Source organism: Urtica dioica, chromosome 5 (genome assembly GCF_054948205.1).
Source record: "Urtica dioica subsp. dioica isolate 48M chromosome 5, U.dioica_male_clone48M_v1_H2, whole genome shotgun sequence".
NCBI lineage: Eukaryota > Viridiplantae > Streptophyta > Magnoliopsida > Rosales > Urticaceae > Urtica > Urtica dioica.
Window position 1 is genome coordinate 12,696,812 of NC_142760.1, and position 22,756 is coordinate 12,719,567.

The 22,756-nt window shown below is 45.7% G+C and overlaps 46 non-coding genes and 5 pseudogenes across 46 annotated transcripts; all 51 read left to right on the top strand.

Annotated features, from left to right (window-relative positions):
* Positions 1-39: 39 nt before the first annotated feature.
* On the top strand, positions 40-158 carry LOC149397438 (5S ribosomal RNA). Its single transcript, XR_016298591.1, has one exon. It is a non-coding gene; the product is annotated as a 5S ribosomal RNA (ribosomal RNA).
* Positions 159-492: 334 nt separating this feature from the next.
* Positions 493-611, top strand: LOC149397439 (5S ribosomal RNA). Its single transcript, XR_016298680.1, has one exon. It is a non-coding gene; the product is annotated as a 5S ribosomal RNA (ribosomal RNA).
* A 334-nt stretch (positions 612-945) lies between these two features.
* Positions 946-1,064, top strand: LOC149397440 (5S ribosomal RNA). The gene has a single exon (XR_016298592.1). It is a non-coding gene; the product is annotated as a 5S ribosomal RNA (ribosomal RNA).
* A 334-nt stretch (positions 1,065-1,398) lies between these two features.
* Positions 1,399-1,517, top strand: LOC149397441 (5S ribosomal RNA). Its single transcript, XR_016298943.1, has one exon. It is a non-coding gene; the product is annotated as a 5S ribosomal RNA (ribosomal RNA).
* Positions 1,518-1,851: 334 nt separating this feature from the next.
* LOC149397442 (5S ribosomal RNA) lies at positions 1,852-1,970 on the top strand. Its single transcript, XR_016298399.1, has one exon. It is a non-coding gene; the product is annotated as a 5S ribosomal RNA (ribosomal RNA).
* Positions 1,971-2,303: 333 nt separating this feature from the next.
* On the top strand, positions 2,304-2,422 carry LOC149397443 (5S ribosomal RNA). Its single transcript, XR_016298944.1, has one exon. It is a non-coding gene; the product is annotated as a 5S ribosomal RNA (ribosomal RNA).
* A 334-nt stretch (positions 2,423-2,756) lies between these two features.
* On the top strand, positions 2,757-2,875 carry LOC149397444 (5S ribosomal RNA). The gene has a single exon (XR_016298593.1). It is a non-coding gene; the product is annotated as a 5S ribosomal RNA (ribosomal RNA).
* Positions 2,876-3,209: 334 nt separating this feature from the next.
* On the top strand, positions 3,210-3,328 carry LOC149397445 (5S ribosomal RNA). The gene has a single exon (XR_016298681.1). It is a non-coding gene; the product is annotated as a 5S ribosomal RNA (ribosomal RNA).
* A 334-nt stretch (positions 3,329-3,662) lies between these two features.
* Positions 3,663-3,781, top strand: LOC149397446 (5S ribosomal RNA). The gene has a single exon (XR_016298594.1). It is a non-coding gene; the product is annotated as a 5S ribosomal RNA (ribosomal RNA).
* Positions 3,782-4,115: 334 nt separating this feature from the next.
* LOC149397447 (5S ribosomal RNA) lies at positions 4,116-4,234 on the top strand. Its single transcript, XR_016298595.1, has one exon. It is a non-coding gene; the product is annotated as a 5S ribosomal RNA (ribosomal RNA).
* Positions 4,235-4,568: 334 nt separating this feature from the next.
* LOC149397448 (5S ribosomal RNA) lies at positions 4,569-4,687 on the top strand. The gene has a single exon (XR_016298443.1). It is a non-coding gene; the product is annotated as a 5S ribosomal RNA (ribosomal RNA).
* A 334-nt stretch (positions 4,688-5,021) lies between these two features.
* LOC149397449 (5S ribosomal RNA) lies at positions 5,022-5,140 on the top strand. The gene has a single exon (XR_016298922.1). It is a non-coding gene; the product is annotated as a 5S ribosomal RNA (ribosomal RNA).
* A 334-nt stretch (positions 5,141-5,474) lies between these two features.
* LOC149397450 (5S ribosomal RNA) lies at positions 5,475-5,593 on the top strand. Its single transcript, XR_016298890.1, has one exon. It is a non-coding gene; the product is annotated as a 5S ribosomal RNA (ribosomal RNA).
* Positions 5,594-5,927: 334 nt separating this feature from the next.
* LOC149397451 (5S ribosomal RNA) lies at positions 5,928-6,046 on the top strand. Its single transcript, XR_016298909.1, has one exon. It is a non-coding gene; the product is annotated as a 5S ribosomal RNA (ribosomal RNA).
* A 334-nt stretch (positions 6,047-6,380) lies between these two features.
* On the top strand, positions 6,381-6,499 carry LOC149397452 (5S ribosomal RNA). The gene has a single exon (XR_016298547.1). It is a non-coding gene; the product is annotated as a 5S ribosomal RNA (ribosomal RNA).
* A 334-nt stretch (positions 6,500-6,833) lies between these two features.
* LOC149397453 (5S ribosomal RNA) lies at positions 6,834-6,952 on the top strand. The gene has a single exon (XR_016298401.1). It is a non-coding gene; the product is annotated as a 5S ribosomal RNA (ribosomal RNA).
* A 315-nt stretch (positions 6,953-7,267) lies between these two features.
* On the top strand, positions 7,268-7,386 carry LOC149397454 (5S ribosomal RNA). Its single transcript, XR_016298954.1, has one exon. It is a non-coding gene; the product is annotated as a 5S ribosomal RNA (ribosomal RNA).
* Positions 7,387-7,720: 334 nt separating this feature from the next.
* On the top strand, positions 7,721-7,839 carry LOC149397455 (5S ribosomal RNA). Its single transcript, XR_016298444.1, has one exon. It is a non-coding gene; the product is annotated as a 5S ribosomal RNA (ribosomal RNA).
* Positions 7,840-8,173: 334 nt separating this feature from the next.
* On the top strand, positions 8,174-8,292 carry LOC149397456 (5S ribosomal RNA). The gene has a single exon (XR_016298923.1). It is a non-coding gene; the product is annotated as a 5S ribosomal RNA (ribosomal RNA).
* Positions 8,293-8,626: 334 nt separating this feature from the next.
* Positions 8,627-8,745, top strand: LOC149397457 (5S ribosomal RNA). The gene has a single exon (XR_016299219.1). It is a non-coding gene; the product is annotated as a 5S ribosomal RNA (ribosomal RNA).
* Positions 8,746-9,079: 334 nt separating this feature from the next.
* On the top strand, positions 9,080-9,198 carry LOC149397458 (5S ribosomal RNA). Its single transcript, XR_016298402.1, has one exon. It is a non-coding gene; the product is annotated as a 5S ribosomal RNA (ribosomal RNA).
* Positions 9,199-9,532: 334 nt separating this feature from the next.
* On the top strand, positions 9,533-9,651 carry LOC149397459 (5S ribosomal RNA). The gene has a single exon (XR_016298403.1). It is a non-coding gene; the product is annotated as a 5S ribosomal RNA (ribosomal RNA).
* A 315-nt stretch (positions 9,652-9,966) lies between these two features.
* On the top strand, positions 9,967-10,085 carry LOC149397460 (5S ribosomal RNA). The gene has a single exon (XR_016299006.1). It is a non-coding gene; the product is annotated as a 5S ribosomal RNA (ribosomal RNA).
* Positions 10,086-10,419: 334 nt separating this feature from the next.
* On the top strand, positions 10,420-10,538 carry LOC149397461 (5S ribosomal RNA). The gene has a single exon (XR_016298445.1). It is a non-coding gene; the product is annotated as a 5S ribosomal RNA (ribosomal RNA).
* Positions 10,539-10,872: 334 nt separating this feature from the next.
* LOC149397462 (5S ribosomal RNA) lies at positions 10,873-10,991 on the top strand. Its single transcript, XR_016298924.1, has one exon. It is a non-coding gene; the product is annotated as a 5S ribosomal RNA (ribosomal RNA).
* Positions 10,992-11,325: 334 nt separating this feature from the next.
* LOC149397463 (5S ribosomal RNA) lies at positions 11,326-11,444 on the top strand (annotated as a pseudogene).
* Positions 11,445-11,778: 334 nt separating this feature from the next.
* LOC149397464 (5S ribosomal RNA) lies at positions 11,779-11,897 on the top strand (annotated as a pseudogene).
* Positions 11,898-12,212: 315 nt separating this feature from the next.
* LOC149397465 (5S ribosomal RNA) lies at positions 12,213-12,331 on the top strand. The gene has a single exon (XR_016298554.1). It is a non-coding gene; the product is annotated as a 5S ribosomal RNA (ribosomal RNA).
* Positions 12,332-12,665: 334 nt separating this feature from the next.
* Positions 12,666-12,784, top strand: LOC149397466 (5S ribosomal RNA). The gene has a single exon (XR_016298641.1). It is a non-coding gene; the product is annotated as a 5S ribosomal RNA (ribosomal RNA).
* A 334-nt stretch (positions 12,785-13,118) lies between these two features.
* LOC149397467 (5S ribosomal RNA) lies at positions 13,119-13,237 on the top strand. Its single transcript, XR_016298925.1, has one exon. It is a non-coding gene; the product is annotated as a 5S ribosomal RNA (ribosomal RNA).
* Positions 13,238-13,571: 334 nt separating this feature from the next.
* Positions 13,572-13,690, top strand: LOC149397468 (5S ribosomal RNA). The gene has a single exon (XR_016299212.1). It is a non-coding gene; the product is annotated as a 5S ribosomal RNA (ribosomal RNA).
* Positions 13,691-14,024: 334 nt separating this feature from the next.
* LOC149397469 (5S ribosomal RNA) lies at positions 14,025-14,143 on the top strand (annotated as a pseudogene).
* A 315-nt stretch (positions 14,144-14,458) lies between these two features.
* On the top strand, positions 14,459-14,577 carry LOC149397470 (5S ribosomal RNA). Its single transcript, XR_016298555.1, has one exon. It is a non-coding gene; the product is annotated as a 5S ribosomal RNA (ribosomal RNA).
* A 334-nt stretch (positions 14,578-14,911) lies between these two features.
* LOC149397471 (5S ribosomal RNA) lies at positions 14,912-15,030 on the top strand. The gene has a single exon (XR_016298643.1). It is a non-coding gene; the product is annotated as a 5S ribosomal RNA (ribosomal RNA).
* Positions 15,031-15,364: 334 nt separating this feature from the next.
* LOC149397472 (5S ribosomal RNA) lies at positions 15,365-15,483 on the top strand. Its single transcript, XR_016298995.1, has one exon. It is a non-coding gene; the product is annotated as a 5S ribosomal RNA (ribosomal RNA).
* A 334-nt stretch (positions 15,484-15,817) lies between these two features.
* Positions 15,818-15,936, top strand: LOC149397473 (5S ribosomal RNA). The gene has a single exon (XR_016298404.1). It is a non-coding gene; the product is annotated as a 5S ribosomal RNA (ribosomal RNA).
* Positions 15,937-16,251: 315 nt separating this feature from the next.
* LOC149397474 (5S ribosomal RNA) lies at positions 16,252-16,370 on the top strand. The gene has a single exon (XR_016298556.1). It is a non-coding gene; the product is annotated as a 5S ribosomal RNA (ribosomal RNA).
* Positions 16,371-16,704: 334 nt separating this feature from the next.
* LOC149397475 (5S ribosomal RNA) lies at positions 16,705-16,823 on the top strand. Its single transcript, XR_016298669.1, has one exon. It is a non-coding gene; the product is annotated as a 5S ribosomal RNA (ribosomal RNA).
* A 334-nt stretch (positions 16,824-17,157) lies between these two features.
* Positions 17,158-17,276, top strand: LOC149397476 (5S ribosomal RNA). The gene has a single exon (XR_016298931.1). It is a non-coding gene; the product is annotated as a 5S ribosomal RNA (ribosomal RNA).
* Positions 17,277-17,610: 334 nt separating this feature from the next.
* Positions 17,611-17,729, top strand: LOC149397477 (5S ribosomal RNA). The gene has a single exon (XR_016298405.1). It is a non-coding gene; the product is annotated as a 5S ribosomal RNA (ribosomal RNA).
* A 334-nt stretch (positions 17,730-18,063) lies between these two features.
* LOC149397478 (5S ribosomal RNA) lies at positions 18,064-18,182 on the top strand. Its single transcript, XR_016298406.1, has one exon. It is a non-coding gene; the product is annotated as a 5S ribosomal RNA (ribosomal RNA).
* Positions 18,183-18,516: 334 nt separating this feature from the next.
* Positions 18,517-18,635, top strand: LOC149397479 (5S ribosomal RNA). Its single transcript, XR_016299061.1, has one exon. It is a non-coding gene; the product is annotated as a 5S ribosomal RNA (ribosomal RNA).
* Positions 18,636-18,969: 334 nt separating this feature from the next.
* Positions 18,970-19,088, top strand: LOC149397480 (5S ribosomal RNA). Its single transcript, XR_016298407.1, has one exon. It is a non-coding gene; the product is annotated as a 5S ribosomal RNA (ribosomal RNA).
* Positions 19,089-19,422: 334 nt separating this feature from the next.
* On the top strand, positions 19,423-19,541 carry LOC149397481 (5S ribosomal RNA; annotated as a pseudogene).
* A 334-nt stretch (positions 19,542-19,875) lies between these two features.
* LOC149397482 (5S ribosomal RNA) lies at positions 19,876-19,994 on the top strand (annotated as a pseudogene).
* A 334-nt stretch (positions 19,995-20,328) lies between these two features.
* On the top strand, positions 20,329-20,447 carry LOC149397483 (5S ribosomal RNA). Its single transcript, XR_016299220.1, has one exon. It is a non-coding gene; the product is annotated as a 5S ribosomal RNA (ribosomal RNA).
* A 334-nt stretch (positions 20,448-20,781) lies between these two features.
* LOC149397484 (5S ribosomal RNA) lies at positions 20,782-20,900 on the top strand. The gene has a single exon (XR_016298926.1). It is a non-coding gene; the product is annotated as a 5S ribosomal RNA (ribosomal RNA).
* A 334-nt stretch (positions 20,901-21,234) lies between these two features.
* On the top strand, positions 21,235-21,353 carry LOC149397485 (5S ribosomal RNA). Its single transcript, XR_016297850.1, has one exon. It is a non-coding gene; the product is annotated as a 5S ribosomal RNA (ribosomal RNA).
* A 334-nt stretch (positions 21,354-21,687) lies between these two features.
* Positions 21,688-21,806, top strand: LOC149397486 (5S ribosomal RNA). The gene has a single exon (XR_016298408.1). It is a non-coding gene; the product is annotated as a 5S ribosomal RNA (ribosomal RNA).
* Positions 21,807-22,140: 334 nt separating this feature from the next.
* On the top strand, positions 22,141-22,259 carry LOC149397487 (5S ribosomal RNA). Its single transcript, XR_016299204.1, has one exon. It is a non-coding gene; the product is annotated as a 5S ribosomal RNA (ribosomal RNA).
* Positions 22,260-22,593: 334 nt separating this feature from the next.
* LOC149397488 (5S ribosomal RNA) lies at positions 22,594-22,712 on the top strand. The gene has a single exon (XR_016298927.1). It is a non-coding gene; the product is annotated as a 5S ribosomal RNA (ribosomal RNA).
* The last annotated feature ends 44 nt before the right edge of the window (positions 22,713-22,756 follow it).

The following is a 22,756-nucleotide window of genomic DNA, read 5'->3' on the forward strand; positions in this document are numbered from 1 at the left end:
GCGTTGATTCTTATATAGATAATGCGCGCTAATGCTTGCGGATGCGATCATACCAGCACTAATGCACCGGATCCCATCAGAACTCCGAAGTGAAGCGTGCTTGGGCTAGAGTAGTACTAGGATGGGTGACCTCCTGGGAAGTCCTCGTGTTGCATCCCTCTTTTTTTGCGAATTATTTTTTTCGGAGGCCGAAACGATGAAATTTCACCAAAAATCGTTCCGAGTCTTGTTCAAATGCTTGTTTACGCTTACAATTCACCGGTGAAAGTCGAAATTCCGGACCGAGGGCGAAATTTACGATTTTACCCTTCCCCCGTTCACCTTGTCGGAAATTCGCCGATCACTCTTCCGAAACCGTCCCAACGCGAAGATCGCAAAAAGTTATTAGGAATTCATATATTTTATGTGATTTTTGGTGCAGCGAAGACGTAGTTATGGCTTTTGGGAGTCGCGGCGTTGATTCTTATATAGATAATGCGCGCTAATGCTTGCGGATGCAATCATACCAGCACTAATGCACCGGATCCCATCAGAACTCCGAAGTGAAGCGTGCTTGGGCTAGAGTAGTACTAGGATGGGTGACCTCCTGGGAAGTCCTCGTGTTGCATCCCTCTTTTTTTGCGAATTATTTTTTTCGGAGGCCGAAACGATGGAATTTCACCAAAAATCGCTCCGAGTCTTGTTCAAATGCTCGTTTACGCTTACAATTCACCGGTGAAAGTCGAAATTCCGGACCGAGGGCGAAATTTACGATTTTACCCTTCCCCCGTTCACCTTGTCGGAATTTCGCCGATCACTCTTCGGAAACCGTCCCAACGCGAAGATCGCGAAAAGTTATTAGGAATTCATATATTTTATGTGATTTTTGGTGCAGCGAAGACGTAGTTATGGCTTTTGGGAGTCGCGGCGTTGATTCTTATATAGATAATGCGCGCTAATGCTTGCGGATGCGATCATACCAGCACTAATGCACCGGATCCCATCAGAACTCCGAAGTGAAGCGTGCTTGGGCTAGAGTAGTACTAGGATGGGTGACCTCCTGGGAAGTCCTCGTGTTGCATCCCTCTTTTTTTGCGAATTATTTTTTTCGGAGGCCGAAACGATGAAATTTCACCAAAAATCGTTCCGAGTCTTGTTCAAATGCTTGTTTACGCTTACAATTCACCGGTGAAAGTCGAAATTCCGGACCGAGGGCGAAATTTACGATTTTACCCTTCCCCCGTTCACCTTGTCGGAAATTCGCCGATCACTCTTCTGAAACCGTCCCAACGCGAAGATCGCAAAAAGTTATTAGGAATTCATATATTTTATGTGATTTTTGGTGCAGCGAAGACGTAGTTATGGCTTTTGGGAGTCGCGGCGTTGATTCTTATATAGATAATGCGCGCTAATGCTTGCGGATGCGATCATACCAGCACTAATGCACCGGATCCCATCAGAACTCCGAAGTTAAGCGTGCTTGGGCGAGAGTAGTACTAGGATCGGTGACCTGCTGGGAAGTCCTCGTGTTGCATCCCTCTTTTTTTGCGAATTATTTTTTTCAGAGTCCGAAACGATGGAATTTCACCAAAAATCGCTCCGAGTCTTGTTCAAATGCTCGTTTACGCTTACAATTCACCGGTGAAAGTCGAAATTCCGGACCGAGAGCGAAATTTACGATTTTACCCTTCCCCCGTTCACCTTGTCGGAATTTCGCCGATCACTCTTCCGAAACCGTCCCAACGCGAAGATCGCGAAAAGTTATTAGGAATTCATATATTTTATGTGATTTTTGGTGCACCGAAGTCGTAGTTATGGCTTTTGGGAGTCGCGGCGTTGATTCTTATATAGATAATGCGCGCTAATGCTTGCGGATGCGATCATACCAGCACTAATGCACCGGATCCCATCAGAAATCCGAAGTTAAGCGTGCTTGGGCGAGAGTAGTACTAGGATGGGTGACCTCCTGGGAAGTCCTCGTGTTGCATCCCTCTTTTTTTGCGAATTATTTTTTTCGGAGGCCGAAACGATGGAATTTCACCAAAAATCGCTCCGAGTCTTGTTCAAATGCCTGTTTACGCTTACAATTTACCGGTGAAAGTCGAAATTCCGGACCGATGGCGAAATTTACGATTTTACCCTTCCCCGTTCACCTTGTCGGAAATTCGCCGATCACTCTTCCGAAACCGTCCCAACGCGAAGATCGCGAAAAGTTATTAGGAATTCATATATTTTATGTGATTATTGGTGCACCGAAGACGTAGTTATGGCTTTTGGGAGTCGCAGCGTTGATTCTTATATAGATAATGCGCGCTAATGCTTGCGGATGCGATCATACCAGCACTAATGCACCGGATCCCATCAGAACTCCGAAGTTAAGCGTGCTTGGGCGAGAGTAGTACTAGGATCGGTGACCTGCTGGGAAGTCCTCGTGTTGCATCCCTCTTTTTTTGCGAATTATTTTTTTCAGAGTCCGAAACGATGGAATTTCACCAAAAATCGCTCCGAGTCTTGTTCAAATGCTCGTTTACGCTTACAATTCACCGGTGAAACTCGAAATTCCGGACCGAGGGCGAAATTTACGATTTTACCCTTCCCCCGTTCACCTTGTCGGAAATTCGCCGATCACTCTTCCGAAACCGTCCCAACGCGAAGATCGCAAAAAGTTATTAGGAATTCATATATTTTATGTGATTTTTGGTGCAGCGAAGACGTAGTTATGGCTTTTGGGAGTCGCGGCGTTGATTCTTATATAGATAATGCGCGCTAATGCTTGCGGATGCGATCATACCAGCACTAATGCACCGGATCCCATCAGAACTCCGAAGTGAAGCGTGCTTGGGCTAGAGTAGTACTAGGATGGGTGACCTCCTGGGAAGTCCTCGTGTTGCATCCCTCTTTTTTTGCGAATTATTTTTTTCGGAGGCCGAAACGATGAAATTTCACCAAAAATCGTTCCGAGTCTTGTTCAAATGCTTGTTTACGCTTACAATTCACCGGTGAAAGTCGAAATTCCGGACCGAGGGCGAAATTTACGATTTTACCCTTCCCCCGTTCACCTTGTCGGAAATTCGCCGATCACTCTTCCGAAACCGTCCCAACGCGAAGATCGCAAAAAGTTATTAGGAATTCATATATTTTATGTGATTTTTGGTGCAGCGAAGACGTAGTTATGGCTTTTGGGAGTCGCGGCGTTGATTCTTATATAGATAATGCGCGCTAATGCTTGCGGATGCAATCATACCAGCACTAATGCACCGGATCCCATCAGAACTCCGAAGTGAAGCGTGCTTGGGCTAGAGTAGTACTAGGATGGGTGACCTCCTGGGAAGTCCTCGTGTTGCATCCCTCTTTTTTTGCGAATTATTTTTTTCGGAGGCCGAAACGATGGAATTTCACCAAAAATCGCTCCGAGTCTTGTTCAAATGCTCGTTTACGCTTACAATTCACCGGTGAAAGTCGAAATTCCGGACCGAGGGCGAAATTTACGATTTTACCCTTCCCCCGTTCACCTTGTCGGAATTTCGCCGATCACTCTTCGGAAACCGTCCCAACGCGAAGATCGCGAAAAGTTATTAGGAATTCATATATTTTATGTGATTTTTGGTGCAGCGAAGACGTAGTTATGGCTTTTGGGAGTCGCGGCGTTGATTCTTATATAGATAATGCGCGCTAATGCTTGCGGATGCGATCATACCAGCACTAATGCACCGGATCCCATCAGAACTCCGAAGTGAAGCGTGCTTGGGCTAGAGTAGTACTAGGATGGGTGACCTCCTGGGAAGTCCTCGTGTTGCATCCCTCTTTTTTTGCGAATTATTTTTTTCGGAGGCCGAAACGATGAAATTTCACCAAAAATCGTTCCGAGTCTTGTTCAAATGCTTGTTTACGCTTACAATTCACCGGTGAAAGTCGAAATTCCGGACCGAGGGCGAAATTTACGATTTTACCCTTCCCCCGTTCACCTTGTCGGAAATTCGCCGATCACTCTTCTGAAACCGTCCCAACGCGAAGATCGCAAAAAGTTATTAGGAATTCATATATTTTATGTGATTTTTGGTGCAGCGAAGACGTAGTTATGGCTTTTGGGAGTCGCGGCGTTGATTCTTATATAGATAATGCGCGCTAATGCTTGCGGATGCGATCATACCAGCACTAATGCACCGGATCCCATCAGAACTCCGAAGTGAAGCGTGCTTGGGCTAGAGTAGTACTAGGATGGGTGACCTCCTGGGAAGTCCTCGTGTTGCATCCCTCTTTTTTTGCGAATTATTTTTTTCGGAGGCCGAAACGATGGAATTTCACCAAAAATCGCTCCGAGTCTTGTTCAAATGCTCGTTTACGCTTACAATTCACCGGTGAAAGTCGAAATTCCGGACCGAGGGCGAAATTTACGATTTTACCCTTCCCCCGTTCACCTTGTCGGAATTTCGCCGATCACTCTTCGGAAACCGTCCCAACGCGAAGATCGCGAAAAGTTATTAGGAACTCATATATTTTATGTGATTATTGGTGCAGCGAAGACGTAGTTATGGCTTTTGGGAGTCGCGGCGTTGATTCTTATATAGATAATGCGCGCTAATGCTTGCGGATGCAATCATACCAGCACTAATGCAACGGATCCCATCAGAACTCCGAAGTTAAGCGTGCTTGGGCGAGAGTAGTACTAGGATGGGTGACCTCCTGGGAAGTCCTCGTGTTGCATCCCTCTTTTTTTGCGAATTATTTTTTTCGGAGGTCGAAACGATGGAATTTCACCAAAAATCGCTCCGAGTCTTGTTCAAATGCTCGTTTACGCTTACAATTCACCGGTGAAAGTCGAAATTCCGGACCGAGAGCGAAATTTACGATTTTACCCTTCCCCCGTTCACCTTGTCGGAAATTCGCCGATCACTCTTCCGAAACCGTCCCAACGCGAAGATCGCGAAAAGTTATTAGGAATTCATATATTTTATGTGATTTTTGGTGCACCGAAGTCATAGTTATGGCTTTTGGGAGTCGCGGCGTTGATTCTTATATAGATAATGCGCGCTAATGCTTGCGGATGCGATCATACCAGCACTAATGCACCGGATCCCATCAGAAATCCGAAGTTAAGCTTGCTTGGGCGAGAGTAGTACTAGGATGGGTGACCTCCTGGGAAGTCCTCGTGTTGCATCCCTCTTTTTTTGCGAATTATTTTTTTCGGAGGTCGAAACGATGGAATTTCACCAAAAATCGCTCCGAGTCTTGTTCAAATGCTCGTTTACGCTTACAATTTACCGGTGAAAGTCGAAATTCCGGACCGAGGGCGAAATTTACGATTTTACCCTTCCCCCGTTCACCTTGTCGGAAATTCGCCGATCACTCTTCCGAAACCGTCCCAACGCGAAGATCGCAAAAAGTTATTAGGAATTCATATATTTTATGTGATTTTGGGTGCACCGAAGACGTAGTTATGGCTTTTGGGAGTCGCGGCGTTGATTCTTATATAGATAATGCGCGCTAATGCTTGCGGATGCGATCATACCAGTACTAATGCACCGGATCCCATCAGAACTCCGAAGTGAAGCGTGCTTGGGCTAGAGTAGTACTAGGATGGGTGACCTCCTGGGAAGTCCTCGTGTTGCATCCCTCTTTTTTTGCGAATTATTTTTTTCGGAGGCCGAAACGATGAAATTTCACCAAAAATCGTTCCGAGTCTTGTTCAAATGCTTGTTTACGCTTACAATTCACCGGTGAAAGTCGAAATTCCGGACCGAGGGCGAAATTTACGATTTTACCCTTCCCCCGTTCACCTTGTCGGAAATTCGCCGATCACTCTTCCGAAACCGTCCCAACGCGAAGATCGCAAAAAGTTATTAGGAATTCATATATTTTATGTGATTATTGGTGCAGCGAAGACGTAGTTATGGCTTTTGGGAGTCGTGGCGTTGATTCTTATATAGATAATGCGCGCTAATGCTTGCGGATGCGATCATACCAGCACTAATGCACCGGATCCCATCAGAACTCCGAAGTGAAGCGTGCTTGGGCTAGAGTAGTACTAGGATGGGTGACCTGCTGGGAAGTCCTCGTGTTGCATCCCTCTTTTTTTGCGAATTATTTTTTTCGGAGTCCGAAACGATGGAATTTCACCAAAAATCGCTCCGAGTCTTGTTCAAATGCTCGTTTACGCTTACAATTCACCGGTGAAAGTCGAAATTCCGGACCGAGGGCGAAATTTATGATTTTACCCTTCCCCCGTTCACCTTGTCGGAATTTCGCCGATCACTCTTCCGAAACCGTCCCAACGCGAAGATCGCGAAAAGTTATTAGGAATTCATATATTTTATGTGATTTTTGGTGCACCGAAGTCGTAGTTATGGCTTTTGGGAGTCGCGGCGTTGATTCTTATATAGATAATGCGCGCTAATGCTTGCGGATGCGATCATACCAGCACTAATGCACCGGATCCCATCAGAAATCCGAAGTTAAGCGTGCTTGGGCGAGAGTAGTACTAAGATGGGTGACCTCCTGGGAAGTCCTCGTGTTGCATCCCTCTTTTTTTGCGAATTATTTTTTTCGGAGGCCGAAACGATGGAATTTCACCAAAAATCGCTCCGAGTCTAGTTCAAATGCTCGTTTACGCTTACAATTCACCGGTGAAAGTCGAAATTCCGGACCGAGAGCGAAATTTACGATTTTACCCTTCCCCCGTTCACCTTGTCGGAATTTCGTCGATCACTCTTCCGAAACCGTCCCAACGCGAAGATCGCGAAAAGTTATTAGGAATTCATATATTTTATGTGATTTTTGGTGCACCGAAGTCGTAGTTATGGCTTTTGGGAGTCGCGGCGTTGATTCTTATATAGATAATGCGCGCTAATGCTTGCGGATGCGATCATACCAGCACTAATGCACCGGATCCCATCAGAAATCCGAAGTTAAGCGTGCTTGGGCGAGAGTAGTACTAGGATGGGTGACCTCCTGGGAAGTCCTCGTGTTGCATCCCTCTTTTTTTGCGAATTATTTTTTTCGGAGGCCGAAACGATGGAATTTCACCAAAAATCGCTCCGAGTCTAGTTCAAATGCTCGTTTACGCTTACAATTCACCGGTGAAAGTTGAAATTTACGATTTTACCCTTCCCCCGTTCACCTTCTCGGAATTTCGCCGATCACTCTTCCGAAACCGTCCCAACGCGAAGATCGCGAAAAGTTATTAGGAATTCATATATTTTATGTGATTTTTGGTGCACCGAAGTCGTAGTTATGGCTTTTGGGAGTCGCGGCGTTGATTCTTATATAGATAATGCGCGCTAATGCTTGCGGATGCGATCATACCAGCACTAATGCACCGGATCCCATCAGAAATCCGAAGTTAAGCGTGCTTGGGCGAGAGTAGTACTAGGATGGGTGACCTTCTTGGAAGTCCTCGTGTTGCATCCCTCTTTTTTTGCGAATTATTTTTTTCGGAGGCCGAAATGATGGAATTTCACCAAAAATCGCTCCGAGTCTAGTTCAAATGCTCGTTTACGCTTACAATTCACCGGTGAAAGTCGAAATTACGGACCGAGGGCGAAATTTACGATTTTACCCTTCCCCCGTTCACCTTGTCGGAATTTCGCCGATCACTCTTCGGAAACCGTCCCAACGCGAAGATCGCGAAAAGTTATTAGGAATTCATATATTTTATGTGATTATTGGTGCAGCGAAGACGTAGTTATGGCTTTTGGGAGTCGCGGCGTTGATTCTTATATAGATAATGCGCGCTAATGCTTGCGGATGCAATCATACCAGCACTAATGCAACGGATCCCATCAGAACTCCGAAGTTAAGCGTGCTTGGGCGAGAGTAGTACTAGGATGGGTGACCTCCTGGGAAGTCCTCGTGTTGCATCCCTCTTTTTTTGCGAATTATTTTTTTCGGAGGTCGAAACGATGGAATTTCACCAAAAATCGCTCCGAGTCTTGTTCAAATGCTCGTTTACGCTTACAATTCACCGGTGATAGTCGAAATTCCGGACCGAGAGCGAAATTTACGATTTTACCCTTCCCCCGTTCACCTTGTCGGAAATTCGCCGATCACTCTTCCGAAACCGTCCCAACGCGAAGATCGCGAAAAGTTATTAGGAATTCATATATTTTATGTGATTTTTGGTGCACCGAAGTCATAGTTATGGATTTTGGGAGTCGCGGCGTTGATTCTTATATAGATAATGCGCGCTAATGCTTGCGGATGCGATCATACCAGCACTAATGCACCGGATCCCATCAGAAATCCGAAGTTAAGCTTGCTTGGGCGAGAGTAGTACTAGGATGGGTGACCTCCTGGGAAGTCCTCGTGTTGCATCCCTCTTTTTTTGCGAATTATTTTTTTCGGAGGCCGAAACGATGGAATTTCACCAAAAATCGCTCCGAGTCTTGTTCAAATGCTCGTTTACGCTTACAATTTACCGGTGAAAGTCGAAATTCCGGACCGAGGGCGAAATTTACGATTTTACCCTTCCCCCGTTCACCTTGTCGGAAATTCGCCGATCACTCTTCCGAAACCGTCCCAACGCGAAGATCGCGAAAAGTTATTAGGAATTCATATATTTTATGTGATTATTGGTGCAGCGAAGACGTAGTTATGGCTTTTGGGAGTCGCGGCGTTGATTCTTATATAGATAATGCGCGCTAATGCTTGCGGATGCAATCATACCAGCACTAATGCAACGGATCCCATCAGAACTCCGAAGTTAAGCGTGCTTGGGCGAGAGTAGTACTAGGATCGGTGACCTGCTGGGAAGTCCTCGTGTTGCATCCCTCTTTTTTTGCGAATTATTTTTTTCGGAGGCCGAAACGATGGAATTTCACCAAAAATCGCTCCGAGTCTTGTTCAAATGCTCGTTTACGCTTACAATTCACCGGTGAAAGTCGAAATTCCGGACCGAGAGCGAAATTTACGATTTTACCCTTCCCCCGTTCACCTTGTCGGAATTTCGCCGATCACTCTTCCGAAACCGTCCCAACGCGAAGATCGCGAAAAGTTATTAGGAATTCATATATTTTATGTGATTTTTGGTGCAGCGAAGACGTAGTTATGGCTTTTGGGAGTCGCGGCGTTGATTCTTATATAGATAATGCGCGCTAATGCTTGCGGATGCGATCATACCAGCACTAATGCACCGGATCCCATCAGAAATCCGAAGTTAAGCGTGCTTGGGCGAGAGTAGTACTAGGATGGGTGACCTCCTGGGAAGTCCTCGTGTTGCATCCCTCTTTTTTTGCGAATTATTTTTTTCGGAGGTCGAAACGATGGAATTTCACCAAAAATCGCTCCGAGTCTTGTTCAAATGCTCGTTTACGCTTACAATTCACCGGTGAAAGTCGAAATTCCGGACCGAGAGCGAAATTTACGATTTTACCCTTCCCCCGTTCACCTTGTCGGAATTTCGCCGATCACTCTTCCGAAACTGTCCCAACGCGAAGATCGCGAAAAGTTATTAGGAATTCATATATTTTATGTGATTTTTGGTGCACCGAAGTCGTAGTTATGGCTTTTGGGAGTCGCGGCGTTGATTCTTATATAGATAATGCGCGCTAATGCTTGCGGATGCGATCATACCAGCACTAATGCACCGGATCCCATCAGAAATCCGAAGTTAAGCGTGCTTGGGCGAGAGTAGTACTAGGATGGGTGACCTCCTGGGAAGTCCTCGTGTTGCATCCCTCTTTTTTTGCGAATTATTTTTTTCGGAGGCCGAAACGATGGAATTTCACCAAAAATCGCTCCGAGTCTAGTTCAAATGCTCGTTTACGCTTACAATTCACCGGTGAAAGTCGAAATTTACGATTTTACCCTTCCCCCGTTCACCTTGTCGGAATTTCGCCGATCACTCTTCCGAAACCGTCCCAACGCGAAGATCGCGAAAAGTTATTAGGAATTCATATATTTTATGTGATTTTTGGTGCACCGAAGTCGTAGTTATGGCTTTTGGGAGTCGCGGCGTTGATTCTTATATAGATAATGCGCGCTAATGCTTGCGGATGCGATCATACCAGCACTAATGCACCGGATCCCATCAGAAATCCGAAGTTAAGCGTGCTTGGGCGAAAGTAGTACTAGGATGGGTGACCTTCTGGGAAGTCCTCGTGTTGCATCCCTCTTTTTTTGCGAATTATTTTTTTCGGAGGCCGAAATGATGGAATTTCACCAAAAATCGCTCCGAGTCTAGTTCAAATGCTCGTTTACGCTTACAATTCACCGGTGAAAGTCGAAATTACGGACCGAGGGCGAAATTTACGATTTTACCCTTCCCCCGTTCACCTTGTCGGAATTTCGCCGATCACTCTTCGGAAACCGTCCCAACGCGAAGATCGCGAAAAGTTATTAGGAATTCATATATTTTATGTGATTATTGGTGCAGCGAAGACGTAGTTATGGCTTTTGGGAGTCGCGGCGTTGATTCTTATATAGATAATGCGCGCTAATGCTTGCGGATGCAATCATACCAGCACTAATGCAACGGATCCCATCAGAACTCCGAAGTTAAGCGTGCTTGGGCGAGAGTAGTACTAGGATGGGTGACCTCCTGGGAAGTCCTCGTGTTGCATCCCTCTTTTTTTGCGAATTATTTTTTTCGGAGGTCGAAACGATGGAATTTCACCAAAAATCGCTCCGAGTCTTGTTCAAATGCTCGTTTACGCTTACAATTCACCGGTGAAAGTCGAAATTCCGGACCGAGAGCGAAATTTACGATTTTACCCTTCCCCCGTTCACCTTGTCGGAAATTCGCCGATCACTCTTCCGAAACCGTCCCAACGCGAAGATCGCGAAAAGTTATTAGGAATTCATATATTTTATGTGATTTTTGGTGCACCGAAGTCATAGTTATGGCTTTTGGGAGTCGCGGCGTTGATTCTTATATAGATAATGCGCGCTAATGCTTGCGGATGCGATCATACCAGCACTAATGCACCGGATCCCATCAGAAATCCGAAGTTAAGCTTGCTTGGGCGAGAGTAGTACTAGGATGGGTGACCTCCTGGGAAGTCCTCGTGTTGCATCCCTCTTTTTTTGCGAATTATTTTTTTCGGAGGCCGAAACGATGGAATTTCACCAAAAATCGCTCCGAGTCTTGTTCAAATGCTCGTTTACGCTTACAATTTACCGGTGAAAGTCGAAATTCCGGACCGAGGGCGAAATTTATGATTTTACCCTTCCCCCGTTCACCTTGTCGGAAATTCGCCGATCACTCTTCCGAAACCGTCCCAACGCGAAGATCGCGAAAAGTTATTAGGAATTCATATATTTTATGTGATTATTGGTGCAGCGAAGACGTAGTTATGGCTTTTGGGAGTCGCGGCGTTGATTCTTATATAGATAATGCGCGCTAATGCTTGCGGATGCAATCATACCAGCACTAATGCAACGGATCCCATCAGAACTCCGAAGTTAAGCGTGCTTGGTCGAGAGTAGTACTAGGATCGGTGACCTGCTGGGAAATCCTCGTGTTGCATCCCTCTTTTTTTGCGAATTATTTTTTTCGGAGGCCGAAACGATGGAATTTCACCAAAAATCGCTCCGAGTCTTGTTCAAATGCTCGTTTACGCTTACAATTCACCGGTGAAAGTCGAAATTCCGGACCGAGAGCGAAATTTACGATTTTACCCTTCCCCCGTTCACCTTGTCGGAATTTCGCCGATCAGTCTTCCGAAACCGTCCCAACGCGAAGATCGCGAAAAGTTATTAGGAATTCATATATTTTATGTGATTTTTGGTGCACCGAAGACGTAGTTATGGCTTTTGGGAGTCGCGGCGTTGATTCTTATATAGATAATGCGCGCTAATTCTTGCGGATGCGATCATACCAGCACTAATGCACCGAATCCCATCAGAAATCCGAAGTTAAGCGTGCTTGGGCGAGAGTAGTACTAGGATGAGTGACCTCCTGGGAAGTCCTCGTGTTGCATCCCTCTTTTTTTGCGAATTATTTTTTTCGGAGGCCGAAACGATGGAATTTCACCAAAAATCGCTCCGAGTCTAGTTCAAATGCTCGTTTACGCTTACAATTCACCGGTGAAAGTCGAAATTTACGATTTTACCCTGCCCCCGTTCACCTTGTCGGAATTTCGCCGATCACTCTTCCGAAACCGTCCCAACGCGAAGATCGCGAAAAGTTATTAGGAATTCATATATTTTATGTGATTTTTGGTGCACCGAAGTCGTAGTTATGGCTTTTGGGAGTCGCGGCGTTGATTCTTATATAGATAATGCGCGCTAATGCTTGCGGATGCGATCATACCAGCACTAATGCACCGGATCCCATCAGAAATCCGAAGTTAAGCGTGCTTGGGCGAGAGTAGTACTAGGATGGGTGACCTTCTGGGAAGTCCTCGTGTTGCATCCCTCTTTTTTTGCGAATTATTTTTTTCGGAGGCCGAAACGATGGAATTTCACCAAAAATCGCTCCGAGTCTAGTTCAAATGCTCGTTTACGCTTACAATTCACCGGTGAAAGTCGAAATTACGGACCGAGGGCGAAATTTACGATTTTACCCTTCCCCCGTTCACCTTGTCGGAATTTCGCCGATCACTCTTCGGAAACCGTCCCAACGCGAAGATCGCGAAAAGTTATTAGGAATTCATATATTTTATGTGATTATTGGTGCAGCGAAGACGTAGTTATCGCTTTTGGGAGTCGCGGCGTTGATTCTTATATAGATAATGCGCGCTAATGCTTGCGGATGCAATCATACCAGCACTAATGCAACGGATCCCATCAGAACTCCGAAGTTAAGCGTGCTTGGGCGAGAGTAGTACTAGGATGGGTGACCTCCTGGGAAGTCCTTGTGTTGCATCCCTCTTTTTTTGCGAATTATTTTTTTCGGAGGTCGAAACGATGGAATTTCACCAAAAATCGCTCCGAGTCTTGTTCAAATGCTCGTTTACGCTTACAATTCACCGGTGAAAGTCGAAATTCCGGACCGAGAGCGAAATTTACGATTTTACCCTTCCCCCGTTCACCTTGTCGGAAATTCGCCGATCACTCTTCCGAAACCGTCCCAACGCGAAGATCGCGAAAAGTTATTAGGAATTCATATATTTTATGTGATTTTTGGTGCACCGAAGTCATAGTTATGGCTTTTGGGAGTCGCGGCGTTGATTCTTATATAGATAATGCGCGCTAATGCTTGCGGATGCGATCATACCAGCACTAATGCACCGGATCCCATCAGAAATCCGAAGTTAAGCTTGCTTGGGCGAGAGTAGTACTAGGATGGGTGACCTCCTGGGAAGTCCTCGTGTTGCATCCCTCTTTTTTTGCGAATTATTTTTTTCGGAGGCCAAAACGATGGAATTTCACCAAAAATCGCTCCGAGTCTTGTTCAAATGCTCGTTTACGCTTACAATTTACCGGTGAAAGTCGAAATTCCGGACCGAGGGCGAAATTTATGATTTTACCCTTCCCCCGTTCACCTTGTCGGAAATTCGCCGATCACTCTTCCGAAACCGTCCCAACGCGAAGATCGCGAAAAGTTATTAGGAATTCATATATTTTATGTGATTATTGGTGCAGCGAAGACGTAGTTATGGCTTTTGGGAGTCGCGGCGTTGATTCTTATATAGATAATGTGCGCTAATGCTTGCGGATGCAATCATACCAGCACTAATGCAACGGATCCCATCAGAACTCCGAAGTTAAGCGTGCTTGGGCGAGAGTAGTACTAGGATCGGTGACCTGCTGGGAAATCCTCGTGTTGCATCCCTCTTTTTTTGCGAATTATTTTTTTCGGAGGCCGAAACGATGGAATTTCACCAAAAATCGCTCCGAGTCTTGTTCAAATGCTCGTTTACGCTTACAATTCACCGGTGAAAGTCGAAATTCCGGACCGAGAGCGAAATTTACGATTTTACCCTTCCCCCGTTCACCTTGTCGGAATTTCGCCGATCACTCTTCCGAAACCGTCCCAACGCGAAGATCGCGAAAAGTTATTAGGAATTCATATATTTTATGTGATTTTTGGTGCACCGAAGACGTAGTTATGGCTTTTGGGAGTCGCGGCGTTGATTCTTATATAGATAATGCGCGCTAATTCTTGCGGATGCGATCATACCAGCACTAATGCACCGAATCCCATCAGAAATCCGAAGTTAAGCGTGCTTGGGCGAGAGTAGTACTAGGATGAGTGACCTCCTGGGAAGTCCTCGTGTTGCATCCCTCTTTTTTTGCGAATTATTTTTTTCGGAGGCCGAAACGATGGAATTTCACCAAAAATCGCTCCGAGTCTAGTTCAAATGCTCGTTTACGCTTACAATTCACCGGTGAAAGTCGAAATTTACGATTTTACCCTGCCCCCGTTCACCTTGTCGGAATTTCGCCGATCACTCTTCCGAAACCGTCCCAACGCGAAGATCGCGAAAAGTTATTAGGAATTCATATATTTTATGTGATTTTTGGTGCACCGAAGTCGTAGTTATGGCTTTTGGGAGTCGCGGCGTTGATTCTTATATAGATAATGCGCGCTAATGCTTGCGGATGCGATCATACCAGCACTAATGCACCGGATCCCATCAGAAATCCGAAGTTAAGCGTGCTTGGGCGAGAGTAGTACTAGGATGGGTGACCTTCTGGGAAGTCCTCGTGTTGCATCCCTCTTTTTTTGCGAATTATTTTTTTCGGAGGCCGAAACGATGGAATTTCACCAAAAATCGCTCCGAGTCTAGTTCAAATGCTCGTTTACGCTTACAATTCACCGGTGAAAGTCGAAATTACGGACCGAGGGCGAAATTTACGATTTTACCCTTCCCCCGTTCACCTTGTCATAATTTCGCCGATCACTCTTCGGAAACCGTCCCAACGCGAAGATCGCGAAAAGTTATTAGGAATTCATATATTTTATGTGATTATTGGTGCAGCGAAGACGTAGTTATCGCTTTTGGGAGTCGCGGCGTTGATTCTTATATAGATAATGCGCGCTAATGCTTGCGGATGCAATCATACCAGCACTAATGCAACGGATCCCATCAGAACTCCGAAGTTAAGCGTGCTTGGGCGAGAGTAGTACTAGGATGGGTGACCTCCTGGGAAGTCCTTGTGTTGCATCCCTCTTTTTTTGCGAATTATTTTTTTCGGAGGTCGAAACGATGGAATTTCACCAAAAATCGCTCCGAGTCTTGTTCAAATGCTCGTTTACGCTTACAATTCACCGGTGAAAGTCAAAATTCCGGACCGAGAGCGAAATTTACGATTTTACCCTTCCTCCGTTCACCTTGTCGGAATTTCGCCGATCACTCTTCCGAAACCGTCCCAACGCGAAGATCGCGAAAAGTTATTAGGAATTCATATATTTTATGTGATTTTTGGTGCACCGAAGTCGTAGTTATGGCTTTTGGGAGTCGCGGCGTTGATTCTTATATAGATAATGCGCGCTAATGCTTGCGGATGCGATCATACCAGCACTAATGCACCGGATCCCATCAGAAATCCGAAGTTAAGCGTGCTTGGGCGAGAGTAGTACTAGGATGAGTGACCTCCTGGGAAGTCCTCGTGTTGCATCCCTCTTTTTTTGCGAATTATTTTTTTCGGAGTCCGAAACGATGGAATTTTACCAAAAATCGCTCCGAGTCTTGTTCAAATGCTCGTTTACGCTTACAATTCACCGGTGAAAGTCGAAATTCCGGACCGAGGGCGAAATTTACGATTTTACCCTTCCCCCGTTCACGTTGTCGGAAATTCGCCGATCACTCTTCCGAAACCGTCCCAACGCGAAGATCGCGAAAAGTTATTAGGAATTCATATATTTTATGTGATTTTTGGTGCACCGAAGACGTAGTTATGGCTTTTGGGAGTCGCGGCGTTGATTCTTATATAGATAATGCGCGCTAATGCTTGCGGATGCGATCATACCAGCACTAATGCACCGGATCCCATCAGAAATCCGAAGTTAAGCGTGCTTGGGCGAGAGTAGTACTAGGATGGGTGACCTCCTGGGAAGTCCTCGTGTTGCATCCCTCTTTTTTTGCGAATTATTTTTTTCGGAGGCCGAAACGATGGAATTTCACCAAAAATCGCTCCGAGTCTAGTTCAAATGCTCGTTTACGCTTACAATTCACCGGTGAAAGTCGAAATTTACGATTTTACCCTTCCCCCGTTCACCTTGTCGGAATTTCGCCGATCACTCTTCCGAAACCGTCCCAACGCGAAGATCGCGAAAAGTTATTAGGAATTCATATATTTTATGTGATTTTTGGTGCACCGAAGTCGTAGTTATGGCTTTTGGGAGTCGCGGCGTTGATTCTTATATAGATAATGCGCGCTAATGCTTTTGGATGCGATCATACCAGCACTAATGCACCGGATCCCATCAGAAATCCGAAGTTAAGCGTGCTTGGGCGAGAGTAGTACTAGGATGGGTGACCTTCTGGGAAGTCCTCGTGTTGCATCCCTCTTTTTTTGCGAATTATTTTTTTCGGAGGCCGAAACGATGGAATTTCACCAAAAATCGCTCCGAGTCTAGTTCAAATGCTCGTTTACGCTTACAATTCACCGGTGAAAGTCGAAATTCCGGACCGAGGGCGAAATTTACGATTTTACCCTTCCCCCGTTCACCTTGTCGGAATTTCGCCGATCACTCTTCCGAAACCGTCCCAACGCGAAGATCACGAAAAGTTATTAGGAATTCATATATTTTATGTGATTATTGGTGCACCGAAGACGTAGTTATGGCTTTTGGGAGTCGCGGCGTTGATTCTTATATAGATAATGCTCGCTAATGCTTGCGGATGCGATCATACCAGCACTAATGCACCGGATCCCATAAGAAATCCGAAGTTAAGCGTGCTTGGGCGAGAGTAGTACTAGGATGGGTGACCTCCTGGGAAGTCCTCGTGTTGCATCCCTCTTTTTTTGCGAATTATTTTTTTCGGAGGTCGAAACGATGGAATTTCACCAAAAATCGCTCCGAGTCTAGTTCAAATGCTCGTTTACGCTTACAATTTACCGGTGAAAGTCGAAATTCCGGACCGAGGGCGAAATTTACGATTTTACCCTTCCCCCGTTCACCTTGTCGGAAATTCGCCGATCACTCTTCCGAAACCGTCCCAACGCGAAGATCGCGAAAAGTTATTAGGAATTCATATATTTTATGTGATTATTGGTGCACCGAAGACGTAGTTATGGCTTTTGGGAGTCGCGGCGTTGATTCTTATATAGATAATGCGCGCTAATGCTTGCGGATGCGATCATACCAGCACTAATGCACCGGATCCCATCAGAACTCCGAAGTGAAGCGTGCTTGGGCTAGAGTAGTATTAGGATGGGTGACCTCCTGGGAAGTCCTCGTGTTGCATCCCTCTTTTTTTGCGAATTATTTTTTTCGGAGGCCGAAACGATGAAATTTCACCAAAAATCGTTCCGAGTCTTGTTCAAATGCTTGTTTACGCTTACAATTCACCGGTGAAAGTCGAAATTCCGGACCGAGGGCGAAATTTACGATTTTACCCTTCCCCCGTTCACCTTGTCGGAAATTCGCCGATCACTCTTCCGAAACCGTCCCAACGCGAAGATCGCAAAAAGTTATTAGGAATTCATATATTTTATGTGATTTTTGGTGCACCGAAGACGTAGTTATGGCTTTTGGGAGTCGCGGCGTTGATTCTTATATAGATAATGCGCGCTAATGCTTGCGGATGCGATCATACCAGCACTAATGCACCGGATCCCATCAGAAATCCGAAGTTAAGCGTGCTTGGGCGAGAGTAGTACTAGGATGGGTGACCTCCTGGGAAGTCCTCGTGTTGCATCCCTCTTTTTTTGCGAATTATTTTTTTCGGAGGCCGAAACGATGGAATTTCACCAAAAATCGCTCCGAGTCTAGTTCAAATGCTCGTTTACGCTTACAATTCAACGGTGAAAGTCGAAATTCCGGACCGAGAGCGAAATTTACGATTTTACCCTTCCCCCGTTCACCTTGTCGGAATTTCGCCGATCACTCTTCCGAAACCGTCCCAACGCGAAGATCGCGAAAAGTTATTAGGAATTCATATATTTTATGTGATTTTTGGTGCACCGAAGACGTAGTTATGGCTTTTGGGAGTCGCGGCGTTGATTCTTATATAGATAATGCGCGCTAATGCTTGCGGATGCGATCATACCAGCACTAATGCACCGGATCCCATCAGAAATCCGAAGTTAAGCGTGCTTGGGCGAGAGTAGTACTAGGATGGGTGACCTCCTGGGAAGTCCTCGTGTTGCATCCCTCTTTTTTTGCGAATTATTTTTTTCGGAGGACGAAACGATGGAATTTCACCAAAAATCGCTCCGAGTCTTGTTCAAATGCTCGTTTACGCTTACAATTTACCGGTGAAAGTCGAAATTCCGGACCGAGGGCGAAATTTACGATTTTACCCTTCCCCCGTTCACCTTGTCGGAAATTCGCCGATCACTCTTCCGAAACCGTCCCAACGCGAAGATCGCGAAAAGTTATTAGGAATTCATATATTTTATGTGATTATTGGTGCACCGAAGACGTAGTTATGGCTTTTGGGAGTCGCGGCGTTGATTCTTATATAGATAATGCGCGCTAATGCTTGCGGATGCGATCATACCAGCACTAATGCACCGGATCCCATCAGAACTCCGAAGTTAAGCGTGCTTGGGCGAGAGTAGTACTAGGATCGGTGACCTGCTGCGAAGTCCTCGTGTTGCATCCCTCTTTTTTTGCGAATTATGTTTTTCGGAGTCCGAAACGATGGAATTTCACCAAAAATCGCTCCGAGTCTTGTTCAAATGCTCGTTTACGCTTACAATTCACCGGTGAAAGTCGAAATTCCGGACCGAGGGCGAAATTTACGATTTTACCCTTCCCCCGTTCACCTTGTCGGAAATTCGCCGATCACTCTTCCGAAACCGTCCCAACGCGAAGATCGCGAAAAGTTATTAGGAATTCATATATTTTATGTGATTTTTGGTGCACCGAAGACGTAGTTATGGCTTTTGGGAGTCGCGGCGTTGATTCTTATATAGATAATGCGCGCTAATGCTTGCGGATGCGATCATACCAGCACTAATGCACCGGATCCCATCAGAAATCCGAAGTTAAGCGTGCTTGGGCGAGAGTAGTACTAGGATGGGTGACCTCCTGGGAAGTCCTCGTGTTGCATCCCTCTTTTTTTGCGAATTATTTTTTTCGGAGGCCGAAACGATGGAATTTCACCAAAAATCGCTCCGAGTCTAGTTCAAATGCTTGTTTACGCTTACAATTCACCGGTGAAAGTCGAAATTCCGGACCGAGGGCGAAATTTACGATTTTACCTTTCCCCCGTTCACCTTGTCGGAATTTCGCCGATCACTCTTCCGAAACCGTCCCAACGCGAAGATCGCGAAAAGTTATTAGGAATTCATATATTTTATGTGATTTTTGGTGCACCGAAGACGTAGTTATGGCTTTTGGGAGTCGCGGCGTTGATTCTTATATAGATAATGCGCGCTAATGCTTGCGGATGCGATCATACCAGCACTAATGCACCGGATCCCATAAGAAATCCGAAGTTAAGCGTGCTTGGGCGAGAGTAGTACTAGGATCGGTGACCTGCTGGGAAGTCCTCGTGTTGCATCCCTCTTTTTTTGCGAATTATTTTTTTCGGAGGCCGAAACGATGGAATTTCACCAAAAATCGCTCCGAGTCTAGTTCAAATGCTCGTTTACGCTTACAATTCACCGGTGAAAGTCGAAATTCCGGACCGAGAGCGAAATTTACGATTTTACCCTTCCCCCGTTCACCTTGTCGGAATTTCGCTGATCACTCTTCGGAAACCGTCCCAACGCGAAGATCGCGAAAAGTTATTAGGAATTCATATATTTTATGTGATTATTGGTGCAGCGAAGACGTAGTTATGGCTTTTGGGAGTCGCGGCGTTGATTCTTATATAGATAATGCGCGCTAATGCTTGCGGATGCGATCATACCAGCACTAATGCAACGGATCCCATCAGAATTCCGAAGTTAAGCGTGCTTGAGCGAGAGTAGTACTAGGATCGGTGACCTGCTGGGAAGTCCTCGTGTTGCATCCCTCTTTTTTTGCGAATTATTTTTTTCGGAGTCCGAAACGATGGAATTTCACCTAAAATCGCTCCGAGTCTTGTTCAAATGCTCGTTTACGCTTACAATTTACCGGTGAAAGTCGAAATTCCGGACCGAGAGCGAAATTTACGATTTTACCCTTCCCCCGTTCACCTTGTCGGAATTTCGCCGATCACTCTTCCGAAACCGTCCCAACGCGAAGATCGCGAAAAGTTATTAGGAATTCATATATTTTATGTGATTATTGGTGCAGCGAAGACGTAGTTATGGCTTTTGGGAGTCGCGGCGTTGATTCTTATATAGATAATGCGCGCTAATGCTTGCGGATGCAATCATACCAGCACTAATGCAACGGATCCCATCAGAACTCCGAAGTTAAGCGTGCTTGGGCGAGAGTAGTACTAGGATCGGTGACCTGCTGGGAAGTCCTCGTGTTGCATCCCTCTTTTTTTGCGAATTATTTTTTTCGGAGGCCGAAACGATGGAATTTCACCAAAAATCGCTACGAGTCTTGTTCAAATGCTCGTTTACGCTTACAATTCACCGGTGAAAGTCGTAATTCCGGACCGAGAGCGAAATTTACGATTTTACCCTTCCCCCGTTCACCTTGTCGGAATTTCGCCGATCACTCTTCCGAAACCGTCCCAACGCGAAGATCGCGAAAAGTTATTAGGAATTCATATATTTTATGTGATTTTTGGTGCACCGAAGTCATAGTTATGGCTTTTGGGAGTCGCGGCGTTGATTCTTATATAGATAATGCGCGCTAATGCTTGCGGATGCGATCATACCAGCACTAATGCACCGGATCCCATCAGAAATCCGAAGTTAAGCTTGCTTGGGCGAGAGTAGTACTAGGATGGGTGACCTCCTGGGAAGTCCTCGTGTTGCATCCCTCTTTTTTTGCGAATTATTTTTTTCGGAGGCCGAAACGATGGAATTTCACCAAAAATCGCTCCGAGTCTAGTTCAAATGCTCGTTTACGCTTACAATTCACCGGTGAAAGTCGAAATTCCGGACCGAGGGCGAAATTTACGATTTTACCCTTCCCCCGTTCACCTTGTCGGAAATTCGCCGATCACTCTTCCGAAACCGTCCCAACGCGAAGATCGCGAAAAGTTATTAGGAATTCATATATTTTATGTGATTATTGGTGCACCGAAGACGTAGTTATGGCTTTTGGGAGTCGCGGCGTTGATTCTTATATAGATAATGCGCGCTAATGCTTGCGGATGCGATCATACCAGCACTAATGCACCGGATCCCATCAGAACTCCGAAGTTAAGCGTGCTTGGGCGAGAGTAGTACTAGGATGGGTGACCTGCTGGGAAGTCCTCGTGTTGCATCCCTCTTTTTTTGCGAATTATTTTTTTCGGAGGCCGAAACGATGGAATTTCACCAAAAATCGCTCCGAGTCTTGTTCAAATGCTCGTTTACGCTTACAATTCACCGGTGAAAGTCGAAATTCCGGACCGAGAGCGAAATTTACGATTTTACCCTTCCCCCGTTCACCTTGTCGGAATTTCGCCGATCACTCTTCCGAAACCGTCCCAACGCGAAGATCGCGAAAAGTTATTAGGAATTCATATATTTTATGTGATTTTTGGTGCACCGAAGACGTAGTTATGGCTTTTGGGAGTCGCGGCGTTGATTCTTATATAGATAATGCGCGCTAATGCTTGCGGATGCGATCATACCAGCACTAATGCACCGGATCCCATCAGAAATCCGAAGTTAAGCGTGCTTGGGCGAGAGTAGTACTAGGATGGGTGACCTCCTGGGAAGTCCTCGTGTTGCATCCCTCTTTTTTTGCGAATTATTTTTTTCGGAGGCCGAAACGATGGAATTTCACCAAAAATCGCTCCGAGTCTAGTTCAAATGCTCGTTTACGCTTACAATTCACCGGTGAAAGTCGAAATTCCGGACCGAGGGCGAAATTTACGATTTTACCTTTCCCCCGTTCACCTTGTCGGAATTTCGCCGATCACTCTTCCGAAACCGTCCCAACGCGAAGATCGCGAAAAGTTATTAGGAATTCATATATTTAATGTGATTATTGGTGCACCGAAGACGTAGTTATGGCTTTTGGGAGTCGCGGCGTTGATTCTTATATAGATAATGCGCGCTAATGCTTGCGGATGCGATCATACCAGCACTAATGCACCGGATCCCATAAGAAATCCGAAGTTAAGCGTGCTTGGGCGAGAGTAGTACTAGGATCGGTGACCTCCTGGGAAGTCCTCGTGTTGCATCCCTCTTTTTTTGCGAATTATTTTTTTCGGAGGCCGAAACGATGGAATTTCACCAAAAATCGCTCCGAGTCTTGTTCAAATGCTCGTTTACGCTTACAATTCACCGGTGAAAGTCGAAATTCCGGACCGAGAGCGAAATTTACGATTTTACCCTTCCCCCGTTCACCTTGTCGGAATTTCGCTGATCACTCTTCCGAAACCGTCCCAACGCGAAGATCGCGAAAAGTTATTAGGAATTCATATATTTTATGTGATTTTTGGTGCACCGAAGTCATAGTTATGGCTTTTGGGAGTCGCGGCGTTGATTCTTATATAGATAATGCGCGCTAATGCTTGCGGATGCGATCATACCAGCACTAATGCACCGGATCCCATCAGAAATCCGAAGTTAAGCTTGCTTGGGCGAGAGTAGTACTAGGATGGGTGACCTCCTGGGAAGTCCTCGTGTTGCATCCCTCTTTTTTTGCGAATTATTTTTTTCGGAGGCCGAAACGATGGAA